The 16,333-nt window shown below is 45.3% G+C and overlaps 1 protein-coding gene and 1 pseudogene across 1 annotated transcript in view; both read left to right on the forward strand.

Moving 5' to 3' along the window:
• Positions 1 to 16,333, forward strand: part of CALD1 (caldesmon 1) — a 228,418-nt gene that overhangs the window by 112,688 nt on the left and 99,397 nt on the right. The window lies entirely within an intron of this gene.
• Positions 13,130 to 13,659, forward strand: LOC107181980 (annotated as a pseudogene).

Consider the following 16,333-nt stretch of genomic DNA (forward strand, 5'->3'; position numbering starts at 1 on the left):
GCCTATAACTTTTGTTTTTTTATAGTGTGTTTGTATATTTTTTGGAATCAGGATGATGGTGGCCTCATAAAATGAGCTTGGGAGCTTTCCCTTCTCTTGAATTTTTTTTTGGAATAGTTTGAGAAAGATAAGTGTTAATTCTTCTTTGGATGTTTGGTAAAATTCACCTGTGAAACCATTCTAGTCCAAAACTTTTGATTATTGGGAGTTTTTTTTATACAGATTCTATTTTTTTGGTAGTAATCAGTCTTTTCAGATTTTCTGTTTCTTCCTGATCTGGTCTTAGAATATTGTGTTTCTAGGAATTTATTCATTTCTTCCAGATTGTCCAGTTTGTTGACATAGAATTGTTGCTACTATTTTTTTTTATAATCTTTCATATTTCTGTGGTGTCATTTTTACTTCTCCTCTTTCATTCCTGATTTTATTATTTGAGTCCTCTCTCTTTTTTCTTGATAAGTCTGGTTAAAGAGTGTCCCTGTGTGTGCCTTCCTGTTGTAGGTGAACCTTGATTGCTGTTGGCACTTCAGTGGGTAGGATTGACACTCAGATGGGCTGGCTGTGAGGATTGGCCACAACCATAGCATAGGATCTGCTGTGTGGGGGCTGCCACCACAGAATGTAATTTGCCCCAACTGGATCTGGTGCCTGCCAGGACCTCCCTTTGGGTCTGTCCTTTATGGAGCCAATTGAGTGGTGCTCTGTTGGAGTCTGAAGCCAGCCACCAGGCATTTTAGGTCTCTTGGGAGGGACTCCAGTGCAGATTATGTCAGATGCTGCCTATGACTGGCCTGAGGTTATCTGTTAGGAGCTACAAAGCAATCTGCAGTTGGTAGCTGCTTTTGCTGGGCCTGGGTGTGCGCTGGAGAGGCCAATTACTAGAGTACTGCACCTGGGATAGGTCAGCAAAAGCCAAAGGCACCTTGAGATCTGCCACTGCCTGCCGGCACTCCATAGCTCAGCTGCTGAACAGAGCCTTGGGCAGAACGTGAGTTGGGTGAGTCAGGGTCTCGTGGAGACACCAGGGTTGGGTGAGCGGTGTTAACCAAGTTAATACAGATTCAGATTTGATACCGGTTCTGGGCCTGAGGCCACTCATCAGAAGTTTCAGGATAGCCCTGGCCAGCGTGACTCCGTTGGTTGGAGTATTGTCCCGTACACCAAAGGTGGCAGGTCCGATTCCCAGTCAGGGCACATACCCAGTTGGTGGGTTCAATCCCTAGTTGAGGTGCGTGCAGGAGGCACGTGACGGATATATTTCTCTCTCACCTCAATGTTTCTCCCTCTCCCTTCCTCTCTCTCAGTGGGGGTGGGGGGGTGGAGGGGGGAGAAAAGAGACACCCGTAATACTTTCAACAATAAAGATAAATTTAAAAAATAATGAAATAATAGAAATAAATTTTAAAAAACTAAAAAAAAAAAAAAATGTTGCAGGGCCCATTGATGCCAGCTGCCACTTGCCTGGGGCCTGCGGCCCTTGTGGTGGGGCAGTGTCTCAGAGTCTTCAGGGTGGAGCTAGTGGAGTTGATCAGGCTGGTGCAGATTTATATTTGGTCACATGGGAGGAGAGCTCAACATAGGGACACTGGCAGTTGTCGCGCCGGCCCTCACCCTGAAGCCACACAACTGAGTTTCTTCCTGTATGTGCCTGACACCCCCTACACTTGTCAGAATTCCTTGAGTGTTTTTGAAGAGAGACTGCAGTGCGGGCCCAGGCCTGTTATTGCTGAAAAGAACCTGGGGCCATGTGCACGTTGGGTAGGGCTGGGTCTCAGGTAGTCCTCAGGGTGGAGCTAGTGGAATTCACAAGCGTAATGCAGACTCAGATTTGACCATCCCGGAGAGAGGCTCAGTCCGGCGACAATGGCTGCTGGCCCTCCAGCTCTCACCCCGAAGTCACTCAACGCAGTTTCTCCCTGTGTGTCTCTGGCGCCCCTGGAGCCACTGCCCCTCCGCCTCCGCAGGAGCCTAAGGTGAGTGCCTGGGAGCCACAGTTTGTGTGCTGGTGTTTTCGGAGGGCACCTGGGGTTCCAGCAGCTTCTGTTTTTATTGATTCTAGAAGAGGGGAAGGGAAAGGGATAGAGTGATAGAAACATCGGTGAGAGAGAAACATCGATCGTCTGCCTCCTGCACACCCCTACTGGGGATCGAGCCCACAACCCAGGCATGTGCTCTGACCTGGAATCAAAATGGTGACCTCTTAGTCGTCGCTCAACCCCTGAGCCACACGGGCCAGGCCTCCCTACCAGTCTTGATGTGACTTTCTCTTTATATCCTTGGTCATGGATCTTCTGTTCAGATGCTTATCCAGGTTGATTTTTTATAACTTAGCTGTCATTTTCAATGTGTCATGGGAGGAGGTGAGTGCAGTGTCCACTTACTCCATGGTGTTGACTGGAACTCAGAATCTACTTCTGTTTCATTGTATTGAAGATGTGCTTCCAGCTGGAGGGCGGAGGGGAGGTGGAGGCACACTCCTTCAACAGAGAAACTTCTCTCTCCAGAAAAAGGAAATAATTCAGCTGGTAAAAAAACAACAACAAAAACCCAGATTTTAAATAGAGCTTAGACAGTGGACCTACGTCATTGTTACAAGAGTTTAAACAGAAATGAGTGTCCTCCCTGCAAGTTAGTTGGAGGGGCCGATTCATACATGACAACATAACTGTTTACCAAATGCATGCAAACACGAGTGGCTCAAACCTTCTCCTCTATCCTCCTAAGATAATAAATTACAAAGAAATACCATCAAACCTAGAAAGACTTCCTAGAGGTGCGGCCAGATACTGGTTCTTTTAGAATTACTATAGTTCAGAGAAGCAAAGGATCTTGGCAAAAACAGAAGGACTACCTTTGGCGCATAGGGCATAAAGCTTCAGGAAATATCAGGCAAATGGTGGCAAATGCCAATAAACTTTTCCCTGAACAAATGTTCCCTTTAGGTAGATGTTCGGGTGTATTGCACTGATTGAAGATGTGTGTTCGATGGCCAGTGGGGATCTAACCGGAGGTCAGGGTATGGCTAAGGGGAGGAATTAGCAAAGGAATGCTGGGACTCAAAGTTTGGCCTGGGAAAGGGAAAAAAATGCCCTTTTTTTTTTTTTTACCTGAACGGTAGTATCACAATCAGGGAACCTGCATTTCACCATGAAAAATACAAAAGCATCCAGACAGGGCGAAAGGACATCTCACTCCCACACTCCCATCCTGTCTCATCCTAGAGCCAAATCCACACTCTGGATGGCCTTGATGGTGGTCCCCCTGGGGTGAGAGCAGAGAAGGGAGGGACAGCGGAGGGGAAGAAAGTAGATTGGGCAGAAAGCAGATTCAGGAGAACAGCTACCCCCAGGTGGGCAGCAGGAAATGCTGGCCTAGAAGAGCACACAGGGCTCAGTTACTGTGAACGGTTTTTTCTTAGGCTGCATGGTGAACACCCAGATGTTCATTATAGTTTCCTTATTCCTTTTAGTTTGTTTAAAAGATTTCAAAATAAAATCTCATTTTAAAAAGGTACAGAAATCTTATAGCTGTCGCCCATGTGCCTTCCATTAGAATCTGCCCCTGGCTATCAGTAGAACCACACATAATTCCATAAATAACATAATTCTGAGTGCTACCTGCTCCTGCAGGACTACCGCCATAGTCCCGAGAAAAATGCTTTTGAAGAAGTCCCCTCTGATTGCTTCTGGGAGTCTGTCTCGCGCAAGCTCACGAAAGCTACGCTCCACCACCATGTGTCATCTCCATGGCTTCCTGCTGCTGGGCCCCTGCGTCAGTGAGGCCCCGCCCCCCTCTGTCATGAAGTCATTTGCGCAGGACCCTCCAGTGCCACTGCCCTGGGGCCCACCTGACCCTGGGCCTCTGAGTCACTCTGTCTCATTCCCTTGTGATAGATACAATCTTTCAAGATTCCACAGCGGCCGTGCATTCCTTCTAGTCCTGCAGAATTCCGAAACCATGCTATGCTTGCTGTGTACTGAAGCAGGACTAGTGACTCTCTCCTCTGCTCTGTGACTCTTGGTCAACTGCACATCAAGGCTTGGCCTCGGCTCAGAAAACACTGTGAAACAGCCTCCACTTCTCTGCAGCCTACGTTTCACAGACATAGGGCAATGGGGCTGGGTGAGGGACCAATGCCAGGGCAGATAGCTCCCCAGGCCCCCCTGCAAGTTGCCTCCCTAAGCCCACCCACCACTCAGACATACAGTGCCAATGGAGGGCATAGCTAAACTTGAGGCGAGGCCACCATTCACATCATTTAACCTCAATCACAGAAGAAAATAAGTTAACTTGGTCAAGGCCATTAGTTGCATGAAGCCATGTGCATGAATTCCTTTATGCCGCACATCTATTACAGAAAGCCTATTCTGTACCAGGTATTGTGCTAACAGGGGTGAGAGAGGTTCACACAGATGAGTAAGAGTTCCAGCCTGTAGGGCAGTGGTTCTCAACCTTCCTAATGCCGCGACCCTTTAATACAGTTCCTCATGTTGTAGTGACCCCCAACCATAAAATTATTTTCGTTGCTACTTCATAACTGTAATTTTGCTACTGTTTGAATTGTAATGCAAATACCTGATATGCAGGATGTGTTTTCATTGTTACAAATTGAACATAATTAAAGCATAGTGATTAATCACAAAAACAATATGTAATTATATATGTGTTTTCCGATGGTCTTAGGCGACCCCTGTGAAAGGGTCATTCGACCCCCAAAGGGGTCGCGACCCACAGGTTGAGAACCCTGCTATAGGGAGACAAAAATATATAAGCACAGTATTAGTGCAATCTAGAAACTTGAACTCTATGTTGCCTCAAATAGATCATTGGACTTCCCACGAATTAAAATTCAGGGAGGGGCTCTTTGAAAGGTTTGTCCTCCCTTTTTGAAATCAGGTTATGTGCTCCTCAGTTTTCTATTTATGTTACCAAGAGCTTAGTCAGACCTGACAAATGCAATACAGAGTATCGTGGAAGAGTGGGGAAATGGGCCTCTAAACAGTAGGACATTCTCTATTATTAAAGGCAAATAATAACAAAAATTGCTTTAAGATCAATACTGGACATAGACTAATTAAGTAGGAGAAACCTGGATTTAGCACAAAAATGAATGAATGATCTCTGTTGTCAGTACGAAACGCTGTTAGGATGTGTTAACAGGAATGTGGCGGGCAGCACTGGGACTTCATCCAGGCACATGCAACCTTGGTCAGCCTTTGTTGTGTCCAATTTTGGTTTCTCGTTGGAAAGGTTGTTATATTGCAGGCTGATATTAAAAGAATGGAAAATCGGCATTGGCATCTAGCCTAGAAAAGATGAGACTAAAGGATGACTTCATTCCTGTGGCCATCATAGAGATAAGTGGACTTCTATTTCAGCAATGGGAAGTCTAGTTCAACAGCAGGATAAATTAGCGTTCAGGTGGTTAAACCTGGCACCTTGGAAACAGGATGTCACCTTTGACGTGTAGTACTTCAGCTCTCCTGCTTTCAGAGTATGGCCATTTGCTATCTTGTATTAAAATGTTTGTATGCATATCTCCGTTTAGGTCTGACCTTCTTATCTTTGGATCCTGCACAGCACTTAACTAGACGACATGCCGGGGGGGCATGCTGGGACAAAACCATGGACACCATTGTAGGGAAGATAGGACAGTGTAGCAACTGGAGACATGTTACGGGCCTAGACAAAGGCCAGGCAAAGAATGATTCAGAGAATTTGTTAGCAGACGCCTTAAGGACTCTAGCCAAGGACAGGGGGTGACACAGGAAGACTAAGATGAGGGATAAGCAACGACTTTCCATCCATTCATTCCTCCACCCCTCCCAGCCTACCACATATTCCTAAAGGAACATACAGTGAAACCACGAAGACAATAGCAGAGAAGATGGGGAAGGAGAGGAAGGAAAGAAGAAAGAGACAAGTCTGTCTTTCTGCACAGGAAGATGGATAAAGGGAAGAGTATCTCATGAGAACACTTGTTAGGAGGACCCATTAGAAAAGCAACATCACAGGACACCACGAAGCAATATAGTTTCAATGAATATGTCCAGTGCCTGAGGTAGGGATTGGCGGGGGGGGCGGAGACGTCATCAGCTGGGGAAGAAAGACTATTAAGGGCCAAGGAAAGGACGAAAGAGGTTCTGCCTGCCATTATGTAGTTAGCCCCTCACCTCCATCTCTATTTAGCCCATGGTGAGCAGCTGTCTGGGGCAAGGTCTTTAGCCTCATGCTAAGAGTATAAAGTCTATGAATTTCTTTATAAGAAAAATTTTCTTTAAGAACCTTTTTACAAAATGCCTTTATATTACTTGAACTGTTGAGTAGATTTTCTTTGGGTGTAAGTTGAGTTTCTGTAGGAGGTAAGCAGCTGTGTGAGTGAGTGTGTGTGTTTGTGTGTGTGTGTGTGTGTGTGTGCGTGTGCGTGTGCGTGTGTGTTAAGTGCATGAGGGCCTCTCCCACATACCTCTCCTCTCCCTGGGGAGTTGCTCCAAGGTGGAAGCTGTTCTCCACCACTGCAGACGGTAAAGTCTGGAACAGATCATGTGGCCCAGTCTCTTACCTCCATGAAGGAAAGTTATTTTTTCATCATATTTTATTAATGAAGGACCACCCCGTGGTGGGAGCTATTTCATTCTATTTCACTGACCTCCCTCAAACATTCCTAGTTCAGAATCTCTTTCATGAAAAATTGGACAAAAATATCCAGAAATAAAGGGTGCTGTGAGAGTGGCCCAGACGCCCGTTTCCCCTTTAGTCAGCCCTGAAATGGCGCATGTGTGACACCTACTCTCTTGCTGAAGGATGATGGGCCCAGTTGTTCATGGTGCCAATACATGATCATTAATTCAGTTCTCAGAGACAGTTCTGGAAGCGGGACTCGCACCCACCCATTTGTGCTACACAATGAAAGCACATATGCCTGTCGGTCTCTGCAGGATCTGAACCCTGTTCACAAATTACCTTCTGGTATGTCCTTCCTAATTTCTCTCACCTTGCCTCTCTGCCCCAGCCAGCCAACCTCAGGGGCTCCTTAGAAGCTGTGGCCCACTCTAGCCTGCTCTCATCCCCTGACTCTCCTGTGTAGCTGCCCCCTGCTCGCCCCACACTGGGGATGGAGCCCACACCCCGGGCATGTGCCCTTGACCAGAATCAAACCCAGGAACCCTCAGTCCATAGGCTGACGCTCTATCCACTGAGCCAAACCAGCTAGGGCTTCTCTCTTCACTCTTGTTATGTCAGTTCCCTGCCAGCTAGCATGAGTTTGGACACCCATGAGTTTTGCTATCTCAAACTAAAGGCAGACAGCTACTTCCCAGATGAATTCATTCCCTTAATGACAAGGGGCCAACTAAGGGTGCCTGGGACTTCCCTCTCCCTGTCCTTACGACTTGGACAATAGCTTGGTGGGTGACTTTATACAGCTGGCCATCAGCATACTTTTAGTACCTGAATACCTGCATAGTAACAGAAGTTACTAAATTCTTGCCCTCCTCTGTGGAGACTTAAGAAGCGTGTATGTGTATGGTGGTGGTGGAGGTTGGGAGATGGGAATCTGACTGCCCTGAAAGAAGCACAGGATTTGTCACACGATCTTATGGGCTTCTTTTGAATGTGCCAAAACTACATTTGTCATCTCAGAATTGGAAGGGGGTGGAGGATCGGGAGATGAAGTGTATCCCCAAACTCAAATGAGCCCCCATAAGCAAATGTATTCATTTTCTATCGCTGCTGGGACAAGTAACCGCAACCTTGGTGACTTCAAACAGCACAAACTTGTTATCCACTGTTGTAAAGGTTACAAGTCCAGCACAGGTCTGCCGGGCTGTAATCAAGGTGTGGGCAGGGCTGCATTCCTCTCCGGAGGCTCTGGCTCTAGGGGAGAATTCATTCCCTTGCCTTTCCAGTTTCTAGATCCTGCCACACTCCCGGACTCTTGTCCCCCTTCCTCTGCCTTCACGCCAGCGAGGGGTGTGTCTCTCTGGCCATTCTTCTATCTGGGTAGTCCTATCTCCCTCAGACCATGGCCCGAGAGTTCTCTGACTTTGAAGACTCATGTGATTAGATTGAGCACATCTGGATTAATCCAGGATAATCTCTCCATCTCGAAGCCTTTGACTTAATCACATCTAAAGTCTCTGGCCATGTAAAGTAACATATTCACAAACCCTGGGGATTAGGACATGAATGTCTTTGGGAGAACATTATTCTGCCTGCCACAGCAAGCCCCTGAAGTTTTTGAAGGGGAAAAAATGAAATGGGCAAAATTTGGTAGAAAGGAGAGTAGCAAAATGCCTTGACACATGTTTCTATCTCAGCTCTGGAGCGATAAACTCATGCCAAGTCAGTGAGTGTGAGTGACTTCCTTTAGGTTACATAGTCAGTATACGTTGAATGACAATATACATGATCAAAAAGATATGTAAATGTGTATGTGCATCATGATATATTGAAGTAGTTAACGCTGAAGTTCATTAAACTGTATTTACCCTATAAATTATGACTGTGATGACAGTCTAGTATTTAAGTAGGAAAACAACCAAATTTTCTAGGCCGTTGAAGTGAAGAGAGCATTTCACCTAATTAAATCAAACGTCTTTACGTTGAGCACAAGAGGAGCTACTGAAGTTCTCCATAACATGAAGCAAATTGTTTAATGTTCTGTGCTTCTGTGCCCTTGTTTGCACCAAAGCTGTAGCCCTCGAAGATGTTTTTCATTCTGTAAAGGGGCCCTCGGTGTGTGAAGCTGATTGCTTCTCCTGCTACTCCCTGAAAGGACCGTCTTAACCTTCCGTGGTGAAGATCTGGGTTGTTCTCCTTTGGCAGAAAGCCCATAAGCAGCTCAGTGCCCCAGCACCAATCTGTTCATTGCTTGTTAGAGATAAAGAAATGTATCCATAACTCAGGCCGAGCGTCATCTCCAGGTAGAGCCAACACCCCCCCATCCTCAGGGGCTCAAATTTGGTTGCTTTCCAAGCTGTTACTGACCTGGCTCCCTTGCCCAGCGTGGCAGATGGGATCACTAGCAGAGCGCCATGGGTGCAGACTGGGCCGCTGTTGCAACATATGCTAGGCAGGCTGCCGCCCTCATTTCACGGAGAGGCATGAGCACCCAACGTCCAGTATAACCCAGTGTATCGCTGATTGGCAGTCTCTCTTCTTCCCTTTGCCTTGCCTCGCATTTTTATATCCTGCATCTTTCCCTGGAAAAAAAGGGATAAGAGGAGTTTCTCAGATTTGATTTCTCAGTGGGAACTGTTTGCTTTGGACGCCACCTACACCGATGCTAATTGAGAACAGAGCTCGGAATGAGGGCCTGAGAACTGCACCCCGTGAACTTTCCGGTGGGCTGACTTCCGTGGATCTCTTCAGAACTGGATCGTGTGCGCAAGTGATACCATGATCCCTGTTTTCCACATGGATCGGCGTCTTTTCCTTTAAGCAGTTCTCTACCTTGCAATAATTCATTGTCATTAATCATATAAAGTCTTCATCATGAAAGCTTCTGGGGATCCTGGCCCCTACTACCCAGGAATAACATTCTGGAAATCTCCAAGCAATCGGTGCCCTTTACCAACTAAACGTGATGGGCTTCTATTAGAGACATTACAGTAAAAAATAACAATCAGCTCTCTGATGATCCTATGCTGAGGGAAGGGTGGGGAGGAGTAGATTTGGCAGAGGACAAGCCCAGACTGTCGTCACAGGGACAGACCAAAAAGTGTTAACACAAAGGGAAAACACGGGAGCATCCTGCACACAGCACTGCAGCCACAGATAACATGGCACCTCATGGGGCCCGGCCCCCACCCTGACTGCCCAGAGGGTCTCACCACCTCCAGCACCTCCGCCCCTTCCAGCTGCAGACATGCTCAGGGGATCCGGTTCGAAGGGAAGACGCAGCCTGGCCGCGCTCTCCCAGTGAGTGTTCGCTTGCCTCTTTGGTTTAACTTTCTCTCTCTCTCTCTCTCTCTCTCTCTCTCTCTCTCTCTCTCTCTCTCTTTACAAAGGAATTGTTGTTGTAAAAGAAAAAATCATGTTTAATTGTGGGAGTGGGAGGGGAAAAAGAGAAATCAGCAGGCAAAGGGAGGCAGCGAGTATGGAAGTTTCAGACCTGTGTGAGATTTTCTGGTCTAAACTTTGCAGCTGTTCTGATTGGTTTCCATTTTTATGGGGGTTTTTCCCTAGGCACAGGGTTTCTCTACTCCAAATACTGGCCCACAAAGCATTGTGTGTCTGAAGATCTGCTGTTAATTTAGACCTGAGCCCTCTGCTCAGAATGATCCATTTGCAGGACTCAGATTTGGCTAAAGCACACATTGCCCAATCCTTAAAGTCAACAGCCCAAAGCCCTTAATATACTGACCATCTGACTGTGACAGAGAGAGATTGAGAGCACATGCTCTTGATCTGGGAATCGCTGAGATAAGAGGCTCCAAGGTTTAGGATCATGAAATCCTGGAATGTTGAAGCTGGAAGGGGCCGCTAGGACTGTTTGCTGCAAGGCTCTCATTCTACAGACAAGGAAACGGAACCCAGAGCAGTAACTCAACTTACCCAGAGCCTGACAGCCAGCAGTCCGCAGTGAAGCCGTGTTTTTGTACTCGTAGGCCAGGTACCTCTTCACACTGGCACTTGTGAGGTTTGGGAAACTTACTGAGTCCTGGAAATAGGTACCGCGCACGAGAGTAAGAACACCAAGTGGCCTTTAGTAAATCTGTCCCGTTTTTGAGAGTTTTGGCACTGATTCAGCATGACAATTGCTGTTCCAGTTGTTTCCAGCATTTGTGCAGCAGTTAATCAAATAAACAGGAACACATGGGGTCTTAACAACGAGACCCACATCTACTATATTAGCAGATCTCTTGGATAACCAGTTTCTGTGGTCAGCTCAAAGGGATTTGAGAGGTTATCTGTGTCATTCAATGATTATCAAGCTAGTTGGGCTTTTTGTTTGTTTGGGGGTTTCTGTTAGAAATTTAATGTTATGAGGACTTCTGTTCTAAAAAGGAGATGTTCTGTTAAATAGGTGGATCTAGAGTTCCTCATTCCCACTACACTCCCCAATCACGCCCCATTGCTCACCCCTCACACTCCCTGGGGACCCCTTCTCTATCCACCCACCCTACCCACTGCATCAAAGCTTTCTGGGAATCCTAGGTCTTCATGGAACAGTTCAGAAACCACTGATCTTGTTTAATGCCTCCATTTCCAATGAGGAAACGGGGGCACATGGTGCATGAAAGGCTTTCCCAGTGCTACACTGCTGGTCAACAACAGAGCCTGGAATTCTAGGAAAAGATCTCTTCTTTCTTTCTTCCTTCCTTTCTCTCTCTCTCGCTCTCTCTCTCTCTCTCTCTCTCTCTCTCTCTCTCCCTCTCGCTCTCTCCCCCCCCAACTTTTTATCTACCCCATCATGCCTGTGGATCCGTGGTTCTATCACTGTACTTTCTCCGTGTCTCTCTCACTCATCTCAGCTCACTCTGTCATTTCCTGAATTTCAACAGTCATTGCCTCCCATCTGGACATTTGCAGTTGTCTCTCATCTGGTCCCAGCCTCAGTCTCTCTCCCTTTTCAGATCCTGTCCCTGCTGCCCCCACCTTCTCCTACCTTTGAGGATAGAGCCCACTCTTCTTAATATGGTATTCAAAGTTCTCCACAATCTGCCGTTAATGTTTCTTCCCATTCTGACCGCCCCATCCTCTGGCCAAATCGGACCACTCATTGCTCCCCAAACCCATCCTGTACAAACCAATTCCATTCCTTGGCCCCCTAAATTCCCTACATGAGGAACACCCCATGTGCCTCGGTTTCCTCATTGGAAATAGAGACATTAAACAAGATTAGGTTTCTGAACTGTTCAATGCAGAACTTGGATTCTAAGGAAGTTTTGGTGGAGTGGGTAGGGTCTATGGCAGTGAAGAGATGGGGACTGTGTGTGTGTGTGTGTGTGTGAAGGGGGTGATGAAAAACTCTATCTACCTCTTCTGCTTCTGACTTCCTTCCTGTCCTTCAAGGCCCTGATCAAATGCTACTTTCCTCCACAAGCCTTCTTCAGTTCCTCTCTTTTCTCCATGCTAACAACCCTTGTCCATCCTCCTATTATTAGCCTTGCTCTAAAGTTAGTGGTGAGCATGCCTGTTCTCTCCCTAATAGATGGTAATTCATTTGCGGGCAGGAACCATTTTGAATCTTTAAACCTTCCGTTTCCAGCATGATGCTGCTGCTCAAAATACCTTCGTTAAGTTTCCTGTTGTTAGATAAACAAAGCAGCTCATCTAAGGCCACACTTTTCAATTGAGTCATTTGAACACACAAAGCCTCTGCACCTTTTGCTTTGAAAACATTAGTAGGTTAAATGCCAAAGCAGGTGCCCAACAAAATGAATTCTAATTCCCTTTGCATTTGCATCAGATAATTATCAGTGTCATCACCTACAACTGCAAGATTGGCAGTGTTTTTTGTGGTGTTTTTTTTTTTTTTTTAATGAGGCACATTAAAATTCCTGTATGTCAAAACCTACACAGAGCCATGTTATCTTTGAGAGCAGGTGTGAATGGCTCTTCAGTTCTTAAGAATTCAAGATGATGCTTAATTTGTTTCTTGTAAGATTATTGAGAGGTTCTGTCATTTGTAGTCTTAATATTTTCACCACTACCTTTCTCATTTTCTCAAAGCCCTAAGTAAGTCTTCTTGAGTCAAGATTTTGGGTTTCTTGTTAATAGTCATGCTTTAGAGTCCATTAACAGTTAAACACATAAACAAGTATGCTCTGATGTATCCTGAGAATGAGAAAGTTTTGTTTTTGTGAAACACTTTGAAACAAATGTGGAAGGGTGTGTAAATTTTAAAACCATGGAATCAAAGAAACATAGGGAATTAGTCCCACTGTTTTCTAAGGAAACGAAGATAAAAACATGGCAGGGAACTCAGTGATTGGCATAATTATATAAGATTCAGCAGAAATGATAGAAGAAATGTACATAAACATGTTCAGATTTGTAAAAAGTAAAGGAATACCTAGATTATCCCATCTTATTGGGGAATGTAGATGGCAATTTTCCAGCCTGCTAAATTTTATAACAAAAAAGCAACGTTTGCTTCCTTTCGGCTGGAACTGCCATCTTGCAGTAATTCACCAACATGACTAACACAAACGGAAAGAGGAGAGGAAGCCGCTATATGTTCTGTAGGCCTCGTAGAAAACATGGAGTTGTTCCTTTGGCCACATACATGCAAATCTACAAGAAAGGTGATAATGTGGACATCAAGGGAATGGGCGCTGCTCAAAAGGAATGCCCTACAGTGTTACCACGGCAACACTGGAAGAGTACAGTGTCACCCAGCACGCAGTGGGCATTATTGTGAGCAAGCAAGTTAAGGGCAAGAGTCTTGCCAAGAGAATGAATGTACGGATTGAGCATATTAAGCACACCGAGAGCTGAGATAGCTTCCTGAAATGTGTGAAGGAAAATGATCACAAAAAGAAGGAAGCCAAAGAGAAAGGTACCTGGGTTCAACTGAAGCGTCAGCCTGCTCCACCCAGAGAAGCACACTTTGTGAGGACCAATGGGAAGGAGCCAGAGCTGCTGGAACCCATTCCCTAAGAATTCATGGCATGATAAGTGGGTAAAAATAAAAAAGACTTCTGTGCTGATCAAAAAAAAATAAAAGCAACGTTAGAAACTCCCTCTTTCCATTCTTTAAATTAGATATTACAACACATTTGAAACGCTCTCCAATTGGTGAGGATTGTCATTAGGAATATGGTTTTTTAAATCATGCTATGAAACAGTGATACCTCCTTGGATAACAAGACTCCCATCCCAAAGTGGATGCAGTTATTAAGGAATATCCTCTCTCTTTATTATGGCTTTTATTTCTTCTAATTGCTGGTAAAGCACCCACCTCTAGGACCCCACTCTCTGTTCTGTTGTAGCCAAGGAATCAGTAAACCCCGTTTGTTAGAATTATGTTCAAAGTATAAGTCAATAGTCTAGATCAGAGGTTCTCAACCTGTGGGTTGCGACCCCTTTGACGGTCGAACGACCCTTTCACGGGGGTCGCCTAAAACCATCCTGCATATCAAATATTTACATTACGATTCATAACAGTAGCGACATTACAGTTATGAAGTAGCAACGAAAATAATTTTATGGTTGGGTCACAACATGAGGAACTGTATTTAAAGGGTCAGAAGGTCGAGAACTACTGGTCTAGATGGAGGAGCAGTGAGGGGCCTTCTCTCCTACAAAGTAAAGGGCAAGTGAGTTTTGTGACTCTTGGCGTACTTACCAAACAGGCCATGTTTGCTCATTTTGAGGTTCAGTGGTTGGGTTTTTTTTGTTGTTGTTTTTTTTAATTAATATATTTTATTGATTTTTTACAGAGAGGAAGGGAGAGAGATAAAGAGTTAGAAACATCGATGAGAGAGAAACATCGACCAGCTGCCTCCTGCACATCTCCCACGGGGGATGTGCCTGCAACCCAGGTACATGCCCTTAACCGGAATCGAACCTGGGACTTTTCAGTCCGCAAACCGACGCTCTATCCACTGAGCCAAACCGGTTTCGGCCAGTGGTTGGTTTTAAGTGATCGACTTTTCTGGGTCTCTGACCTGGTGAAGAGTGAAATTAATACTTGCTGTTTATGGATGAAAAACTAAGAAAGACGGTCAGAGAAACAGGTGATTTTGTTATCCACATACTGGGCACTCTGTACATAATATCACTGAATTGCTTGTGCAATGGCAACACCAACTCCGTATGGAGGTGGCCTCACCTTTCTCCATGTGTCTTCCTGGCCACCAGGCCACAATCACACTGGCTAGGTCAATGATGGCGAACCTTTTGAGGTCGGCGTGTCAGCATTTTGAAAAACCCTAACTTAACTCTGGTGCCGTGTCACATATAGAAATTTTTTGATATTTGCAACCATAGTAAAACAAAGATTTACATTTTTGATATTTATTTTATATATTTAAATGCCATTTAACAAAGAAAAATCAACCAAAAAAATGAGTTGGCGTGTCACCTCTGACACGCGTGTCATAGGTTCGCCATCACTGGGCTAGGTGGTCGGTGGCCCCAGTCTTTTCTCTCCTTGTTGATGCTATTGGCACTGCTCCTTTCTCTTTCCATCTCCTTACCTCTGACCTCTACCTGTCCTTGAAATGAGCCCTCACTTCCTGCTGCTTCTCACATCTCCCCCGGCCCATCAGAAATGGCTTTGCAGCTGCAGGTCTAACCACAGCAAGAGGACTGGGGGCTGGAGAGGTGCTCCTCTGCCGTCTGGAGGCTGATTTGCTCCTGGCCTCCCTGACTGGACCCGCGAGGATGTGTTTTTCCCATTAAAAAGCGTAGCTTCGGTTCTCATACCAGCCTGAGCTATAACTTGGGTCTAAAAAGGTGGTTGTGGGCTGGCCTGAGATCCCAGCTGCCATGTGTAATGATGTTTGAAGTTCCAAAAACTAATTTGCAAATTAAGGTTCTTAAAACAAACTTTTCATAAAGGCAGGACTGCCTAGATTCATTTCCAAGCCTAACTGAATTCTTAAGAGAAGCCTGAAAAAAATCTGTAAACCTCACTCATTTCTATGCATTTACTCAACAAATATTCATGAAGGCTTTTCCTGTGCCCATTGGTGCTGCTGGACTAGGCACTAAGAACACAAAAAGGTAAAACACAGGCTCAAGCTTTAAGATTATCTAATCTCTTCACCCCCCACCCACTGCAGGCATCTTTCTTCTGTCCTCTCCCCATACTCACCACCCAAAGCTCCTTCCTCCCTTTGGGACCCTGGCTGCTCTCAGACCCAGCACAGCCTCTGATCAGGCATTAGCTACATCAGTCTTTTCCAGTTTTCTTTTTTCCTCTGATCCTCTGAAGGAAATACAAGTTTCTTTTAACTTATACTTAAATTAAAATAACCTTAAATGTAATAAACTTAAGGTTTTTGTGTGCTTTTTTAAAAATATATTTTATTGATTTTTTACAGAGAGGAAGGGGGAGGAATAGAGAGTTAGAAACACCGATCGGCTGCCTCCTGTACACCCCCTACTGGGGATGTGCCCGCAACCAAGGTACATGCCCTTGACCGGAATAGAACCTGGGACCCTTCAGTCCGCAGGCCGATACTCTAGTCACTGAGCCAAACCAGTTAGGGCTAAACTTAATTTTTGTGTGTGTGACTCAGTACTATATACACTGAGTGGCCAGATTATTATGACCACCCCATCAGTACAATGAAGTGAATTAGTTATGCAAATAATAATAATAAAACCTTGAGAATATTTGCTTAGGAAGTTTTCAATATTCATTATTTTAGGAAGC

Source organism: Myotis davidii, unplaced genomic scaffold (assembly GCF_000327345.1).
Source record: "Myotis davidii unplaced genomic scaffold, ASM32734v1 scaffold214, whole genome shotgun sequence".
Lineage (NCBI taxonomy): Eukaryota > Metazoa > Chordata > Mammalia > Chiroptera > Vespertilionidae > Myotis > Myotis davidii.